The 8,360-nt window shown below is 35.3% G+C and overlaps 1 protein-coding gene across 1 annotated transcript in view; it reads left to right on the top strand.

Annotated features, from left to right (window-relative positions):
* Positions 1-4,996: 4,996 nt before the first annotated feature.
* The window catches only part of cav2 (caveolin 2), a 22,960-nt gene continuing 19,596 nt past the window's right edge, over positions 4,997-8,360 (top strand). The window contains exon 1 of the mRNA XM_016262667.1: positions 4,997-5,001. The gene's annotated coding sequence lies outside the window, so the exon portion shown is untranslated. The remainder of the gene's footprint in view (positions 5,002-8,360) is intronic.

Here is an 8,360-nt window from a genome sequence, read left to right as displayed (position 1 = left end):
CAGCATGTCCTAGTGTTTTCACAAACATGTTGTACTGATAAGTCTGTGGCTCTGGAATTCTTAGTGTCTGAGGTAATGGTGTAAATGCAGAAATGTATGGGGCAATCATTTCAGCTGGAGTCTTTGAACCCTCGCTGGGACTCGCAGTGTAAGGTGATCTGGCAGGTTATGCTAATAGCTTATGTACATTTACATGGATTGCTGTGAAACAAAATCATATGTGGTGTTTATGTAATATTTGCTATCCTGTTTTGCATCTTCTCAGAAACCTCCAATGTTCATATATAATAATCTGAAGGACGGAAATAACTGGGTGAAACTCACAAAGAACATGTTTGGGTCATATTTCACCCCATACCATTTTTACTTAGTTGCATGCATTTATTATTATTATTATTATTATTATATATGTTTACGGTTTTATTTTAAGGAAAGTAATTATGGTATCTAGGAAAAAAGTAATTAGGAAAGTAATATGTATTTGTTTATATATATATACTTTTTACATGTTTTGTTCTGTTTCATTTGTTGTTGTTGTTTTATTTAATTTATTTATTTATTTTGTTTAAACCAGCACAATTTTAAATGAAAGGCAATACAGTTTTTGTATTTGTTGTTTATCATTTATTTATTTGGGTTTTTGTTAAAACCAGCATGAATTTTAGTTAAAGGCAATACAAAAATACAACCATTCAGCATAAAAACTCCACCAATACAATTCAGAATATCTATAAAACTATATAATATTTTTTTTCACATTTCACCTAACTAGCTGAAAGCTATTAAGCAATTAAGAAGTGCTAGTGCTCATTTATTTTAAATTATGCCTTTAATGTTTACCACTAATGCTCACTATTTTGTGACTTGAAGATGATGAAGTTATGCATACTGTACAGTACATTGTTTTGCTAGACTGTTGTGCTAGAGTTAATGTGAGAATGAGAAATCCTGCTTGGCTTCTTCTGTCAGCAGGCTATAACTTCTCTTTCTTGAAAGATTTGTGTCATGCTAACACATTGAACTAACCTCATCGCAACACAACGGCTTGCAGTCATGTTGTTGTGCAGATCAAAGCTTTTAATGCAACTGAACTTTTACATTGATATACAAATGTAAGAGGGACCCTGTCTTGTATTCTAATGAGCGTAGTGTTTTGCCCCAAACTCATGTGTTGGTTTCAGATCATAAATCTGATAGCACTGAAATAAAGAGGATACTGTTTATACAAAACGCCTCTTCAAACAACAGTACCAGTTTATCCACGTCGCCATGCCAACGCTTTGGTAAATGTCAACAGTGTAGAAAGATTAACAGTTGTGTGAAGTGGGTTCACCAGCCACTGGGTGAAATGCTTAGTGATCCACCAGCAGCTCATTTCTTACAATGGTGCAGAAAACTACTGTAATTTGAGGTTATTTATGTGATATTGCATTCATGTTTTTGCAGAAATGCAATGGTTACCATTTCCTTCAGGTTTTAATGATAGTTTATGGTTTGGGACAAGTCAGTCCAGATAGATGGTTGGCTAAAATGTCCAATATAGCAGATTTCAAATCTCATACTTCATCTTTTTTGGTCCATTTGGCTAACAAAAGAAAAAAACATTATGAACCCCGCACCGACTCCATAAAATACACTATTTTAGATCTTTTTGTTGTTGTTTTTCCACAGAAGAAATAGACTGAAGGTCCATCTTTCTACACATTGTACATGGACAACCATCAAACCGAATGACTTCTTAGTCATGTTTACGGCATTTGTGGAGAATCCTGTATCATGTGGAAGGAGTTTCCCAACCTCACCTCTCTCCCAGACAGCATGGGTGGATTCAGTTGCTCTCTAATGACAATATATTGAGCAAGCCATGCTTTACCCAATTTCATTAGCTAATCTTTCTTGTTTTTGCCCTTCTTCCCTGTTTCTCTCTCTTGTTGCTGCAGTCTAAACTGAAGACACACATGGGCCTTTCACACCACTTCTGGAAAATTCCTTCCCCCTCCGTCTTTGCTTTAGGGCGGATACGCTCATTTAGCTCCCACTTATATCTGTGTGCCCGCCCTCACGTAGGTTATTCACCCTGTGGGCATCTGTGGACTGATGGGTGTGCCAGGGCAGGGCTTTTTCAATGAGATTCTTCCCTGCACAGTTATGGTACACTACTGCTCATACGGTTAGATTTTTCAGTGTTTTTGAAAGAAGTCTCTTATGCTCCCCTAAGCTACATTTATTTAATCAAAATGCAATAAAAACTAATTTTGTGAAGTATTGTTACAATTTAAAACAACTGTTTTCTGTTTTAAAATATTTAAAATGTAATTTATTCCTGTGATGGCAAAGCTGAATTTCTGCATCATTACTCCAGTCTTCAGTGTCACATGATCCTTCAGAAATCATTCTGATATGCTGATTTGCTGCTCAAGAAACATTTCCTATTATTATCAATGTTGAAAACAGTTGTGCTGTTCAGGATTTTTGTGGAGACAAAATGTTATTTTACATGGAAATCTTTTGTAACATTATAAATGTCTTTGCAGTAGCTTTTGATCAGTTAAATGTGTCCTTGCTTGATAAAGGTATTAAAAAGCATTCAAATTTTTTTTTTTTGCATGAAATACTAAGAATCAAATAAAAAAATTTGCATTTGGTTAGATGAGACTTTGCATAAATAACATATAAATTACATTGGCCTCAAAAAGTAGACACTTTTTTGTCAAACACAAATGAGTATGTTTTGAAGAATGTTTTAACTGTCTACATAATGAATGCCGATAGGGTTCAAAACAATATTGGAATGAGACTTTCATTGTATGAAAAAAATAATAACCCTGAAACATTTTTCCAGTTATCTTTTGTGTTCCACATAAGAAAGCAAGTCATACAGTTTTGGAACGACTCGAGTGTGAGTAAATGATGCAAGAGTTTTAATTTTTGTGTGAATTATACCTTTAAACCTCATGTATTTCTCCCTCATAACCCAAGATTCTCCATCTTTTTGGCCTCCAGAGTTCAGTCAAAGCCAGTTATCTTTCAAACAGACATATCAATGGCCAAGACCCCGTTTTCTGCCAAACATTTGGAATCTTTCCATGCAATAAATTTAGCAACTCACAATGAACTCCAAGGAGACTGGGGAGGAATGACATTTTTGTGAATTCCCAAGTGTCCCTCAGCACTGCTTCCACTGTATAATGGTCGGGGTTAGCTGCTTCAGACACACCTCTGTTTTCTCAGCTCATCTGTTTGGGATGAATTTATGTGTGTTGTATAAGACAAACAGAAAGAGTGAGAAAAGGTGGGTGGCTGAAAAGATAGCGACACGCCCTGATAAAACGTTTTTTAATATCTTCCAGATGATATTGCTATGCTGATGCTTGGTTTGAAAACAACTTCTGATTCATGTCAATGCATACAGCTGGTGCGTGCCCTGTTGTTTTCATATCATGTGTCTACATTTACAAAATTCCACCAGACCTGGCCCTCTTAAATAATCAAGAGAAATATGTCGGTCATACATTTTTTTTTTAAATGTATAAAAAAATTAATAAAAGTAGTTATAAATAGTAATTTATAATTACAAAACAATTATAAAAATAAAAAATCTAACAATTAAATTATTTATATATATATATATATATATATATATATATGTTAAATAAAAAATAAATAGTAATTTATAATTATAAATAAAAATAATTATAAATATAAAAATTTAATAACTAAATTATATATATATATATATATATATATATATAAAATTAAAAATTATTACTAGAAAAAAAAAGTAGAAAAAGGAAACAAAAGTACTTAAAAAGGTGAAGTATAGGCCGTAATATGATCGTGCTTGTGTAAAAGCTATAGCTCTAGGAAATGGGAGTATGCCAGGTATCTTTCCCAAACAATGTGCCATGCTTGGGCAGTAACTTCATGTATAATGCACTTCCAGTGACTCACTGTCTTTTTCTGTACAGACTGCCCCTATTCCCCTCAGGTGCAGTCTTCTCTTATTCACGTTTAATGCAAATAGTCTTGCTATGCTGAGCACCAGTATCTTTTTTACATTTGTTTACAAATGCCGATTAAGGATAAGGACATGTTGTTGCCCTCAGTTTTACCTTTTCTTGTGAGCAAAAGTCGCAATATTTTGTGTTTTTTTTAGTGCCACACTAAAATAAAAAGAAATTAGAGAATGGAGTTGTAAGCCTATTATAAGATTAAGTCATAACAGGCCTAGGCTTCAGTCTCGAAACAATGACTTTATTCTTGTAATGTTATGAATTTATTCTTAATCTTAGCTCAATCATAAATTTCAGATGCAGAACTGTGATTGGATAATGCTTAAAATAACATCATTTTGAGAATTATTACACATAAAAAGTGGTTTGGAATCGAAATGAGGAATACTAAGCCTGTAGCCGATACAAAAAAATGCATTTGTTGACAAGTAATCAAACATTGTGCATTCAAACGGTCATGATGTAATCTAAAGAGTATGGCACCATTGTAAATGGATACTTTACGAAAAAATGAAAATTCTGTCATAATTTACTCACCCTCAAGTTGTTCCAAACCCGTATGAGTTTATTTCTTTTGTTGAACATAAAAGAAGATATTTTGAGAAATGTCTCAGTGTTTTTTTTTGTCAATACAATGGACGTAAATGGACCCTAATAGGATTTGGTTTCAAAGTTTTACTAAATATATTTTTTTGTGACATAAGGGTGAGTAAATGATGACAAATTTGTCATTTTTGGGTGAACTATCTCTTTTAAGCTGGAGGATTAAAAACCTTTTAGTTGAAACAGTGACTCAAAAACAAGAAATCACCTGTTTTTTTGTTGTGATTTGAAGGATTTATGATACAATTTTACATTTTATAATATAATCTTTGGTCTTTTCCCATTCAGGTAGGTGCCTCCCATCAACATCACATTGAAGAAGATTAATGACGCCTCTTACATCTGCTATGCCTCATTGAAACATCCCTCAACCATCTTCCCATCTGTTGTTTTAAACCTGATAAACACCAGAGCCACATGGTAAAAGTAGACGTCTCTGAGGAACCGTTTTCACATCTCCTACCCAAAAAGAGTTGCAGTCGTTTCCTCAAGCTGGAAGACAATGCGAGCCAGAGGATGAGGGTGTGTCTTAGGCCTCAGGGGGAAGATTTATGCTCTCTGTCCCATTTGTATGGGCTTCCACTGACAGGAGGTGTTTCCCGCTCCAGAAGAAGAGTTCTCCCACACAGCTGACCCACGTGGCAAGCAGGGATGTCCTCGGATAATTTTAGCCATCTGACGTCGCCCTCTGTGATCCTACCTTACATCTGTTCCTCCTTTTGTTTCTGATGTCTGTTAACTGTATCGCTTTATTGTCTCCGAATGTTAATGTCAAACACATGTGCTTTGGCAAGGAACAAGTCGTTTGAGAGAAACTCTCAAGTTTCTCAAGTTTTGGACCCCATTGACTTTCATTGTATGGACAAAAACAGGTCTTGTTCCGCTGAAGAAACAAAGTCAGGTTTGGAACTACATGAAGGTGAACTATTAAAATCACTTTAATTACATTATTTCTCCACTAATTTTACCCTGGATACCTGATCTTTACCTGAAATCTCATGATCTCAGATTCATTTCTGCATGTGGCGCATCAGGGAAAATCTCACAGAGAGCTCACATTCATCACAACTCAAACACATCCTGCCTGGAGTCTGTTGCAGGAAAGAGGGGGTCACCGCAGCATTATGTAATGGGCGCTTTGCTGTCATGGCAATGCTGTGGGAACTGGAACTGTGTATTCGTGTGGCAGGAGGCTGCGGCGTGTGTTGACAGAATGTTCCTCATGTTGGGTTCCTGGATGGGCCTGGCTATAAACACTCAGTCAGGGAGTTCCCTCTCTTCAACAGTTCGGGTTTGGAGTTTGTATTACTACGTTTTTGGTCACATCCACTCATTTTTTTATTTTTCCACAGGATTACATTTTTCTACAAGTTTTGTACAGTACTCTGCCTGGAAAAGGGATGTTTTCTGAAAGAATATCAGGCCAGATCAGTTCACCAAAGGTCAAAAAATGTAACACTTAACTCTGAAAATTGCTATCAGGGTCTCAACCTTTCAGTTAAAAGAGCCAGTTGCCTTTATGATAGTTTTTTATTCATTGCGATAAAACTAGGGTTGTCAATAAAAGATTGGTCTTGATATTTCTAAAGATAGCAGTAATGATATACATTTTTTTGCATATTTTATAATCTTCAACAGAATATTTTGTAAAATAAATAATACATAATAGAAAATATTTATATTTAAGTCATTTAAATATATTTAAATAAAAAAGTCAGCTGACCCCTCACAGTTCCTGGACGCAATTTGTTTTAATTTTAGATTTGTTTAATTTACCTTCTATCCTAACTTTGACACTACTTTCATTCATCTAGAATTTGGTTGCACACTTTGCAGTGCCTTAATTTATACAACCATCCGGCTCCTATTTATACAGGAGCCCGTATTGTTGTAGAAATTAAGGCACTGTACAGTTTTGGTTCAGGGCAAGTTCCTTTATTCTTTGTCATCTGCATGCAATTGCAACATTTATTTGAGCAGAGACGTCTGTATCATTTGTGAGAGACGGGAATGTTGCGTTTTGAGGCGTGTATGACTCACTGAACTTTAAATGTGGGACACAAAAAAATGAAACAGACATTTTCCCTTATGGTTTGTAGTATGTTGACAGTAGGAATGATGGATGTAAAGACTGAACTTGAAGAACAGTTACGGTTCGTTACATGTCAGACAGTATGTTTATAATGGCTTGTATCTGGTACTAATGGGAACAGAGGTCTGATAAGGGACGTGTCCACCAAGGTGAGCCCCTTCCTGATAAAGAAAGCACTGTCTGCATCACTGTGAATCACCCGGCCCTGTGTTTGTGTGTTTTTATTGTATCCAGGCAAAGGCAGTCTGAAGTTTCCATCCTTCAGCTTGGAGCAGCACTTTCCTGAACTCCAGCCAGGAAAATGTGTGTCGGCTTGGCAGCTCGACTGTGGGAAGACTATGGGCAAAAACTGGTGGAGTTTTGCGGCAAATGGCTTTATATAGCCTTACAGCTCCTCGGGACTCCCTCTTTGGTGTAGACAGAGCGATAGAGGAATCAGTAGAGGGATACTACGCAGCAAGAGCTGCAATTACAGGAACATAATGAGTGAAAATGAGAGACGTCAGAGTTTAAACAGAAAATGGCTTGGTAATATGAGTGTATTATGGTTTAAAATTACCCTACTGCATATAAACTGTAAAACAGACATTCTATAGATTTTTTTCTTTTCTTTTGGTGATCCACTCACGTGAGTCCAACTACATGAGTTTGACCCCCGGGACCAATGGTCTGTTACCTCCAGATAAAGCTTTAATTTCATGTTCAGCTGCCCAAGGAAAACAAATGCTATTCCCCGGTCTCTGCTAATTACTGCTGTCCCATTTCAGGAAGAAGTTTGGCCCCCTCCTCCTGTTTTCTCTGTTATCTACTGTACACAACTTCCTGCATGAGCACTGAGGCAGGCCGGTCCACTCAGAGAGAGAGAAACAGAGAGAGACTCCCGTGTCAGGTTCGGTGAGAGAGACCCTCACATTATGAATGAGATATATTCATAAGGCAATATACTTTTATTTTGTTGTTATACTAAATAAATTATTAAAATATTATCTAAAAATTATTAAAATATTATCTGGAAAATATTTGCTTTTTTTGTTGATATTGTATGCACAATATTATAATCGTATAGATATAAACCTATTTAAAATAGATTTAGTTTATTATTTATTACTGTTAAATGCTAGGACTGTCATTAAAATAAAGTAATTGTCATAAAATATTTACTTTATTACGTTGACATTGCATTATAAGAATTTTAGATGTAAAAACTGTCATTAATGTCATGATTTCTGACAAGTTTTTCAAAAGCAGAACAAAGGTAATATAAAATTTGTTAAATATGTAAAAATAATAATAATAATTATTATTATTATTATTATTAAAAATGGTATTAAACATATTTAGTACATTTTTAAGGTAACTTTGTATTTTAAGATTTTGTTTTTTCTTTTTTTTTTCTCTTCTCAATTTTTCCATGTACCCTCAAGCATTTCTGGACCCCAGTTTGAAAACCCCTGATGCATACATTACTGGAATTATATATATATATAGCCCTGTTCACCAGACACATTATCCCTCTCTCCAGCATCTCCACTTCTAAGCTTCTCACAGAAAAATGGAGGAACTGGTTTATGCTGGGACCAAACTCTCCCCCACTCATTCGCTGCAAGCCCCCAGATATAAACAAAAAAAAAAAGAAAAGAAAAAAAAAAAAC

Source organism: Sinocyclocheilus grahami, unplaced genomic scaffold (genome assembly GCF_001515645.1).
Source record: "Sinocyclocheilus grahami isolate Dianchi unplaced genomic scaffold, SAMN03320097.WGS_v1.1 scaffold31.1, whole genome shotgun sequence".
In the NCBI taxonomy this organism is placed as follows: domain Eukaryota; kingdom Metazoa; phylum Chordata; class Actinopteri; order Cypriniformes; family Cyprinidae; genus Sinocyclocheilus; species Sinocyclocheilus grahami.
Note: the sequence above shows the minus strand (reverse complement) of the source record. Positions and strands in the feature narration are given on the sequence as shown.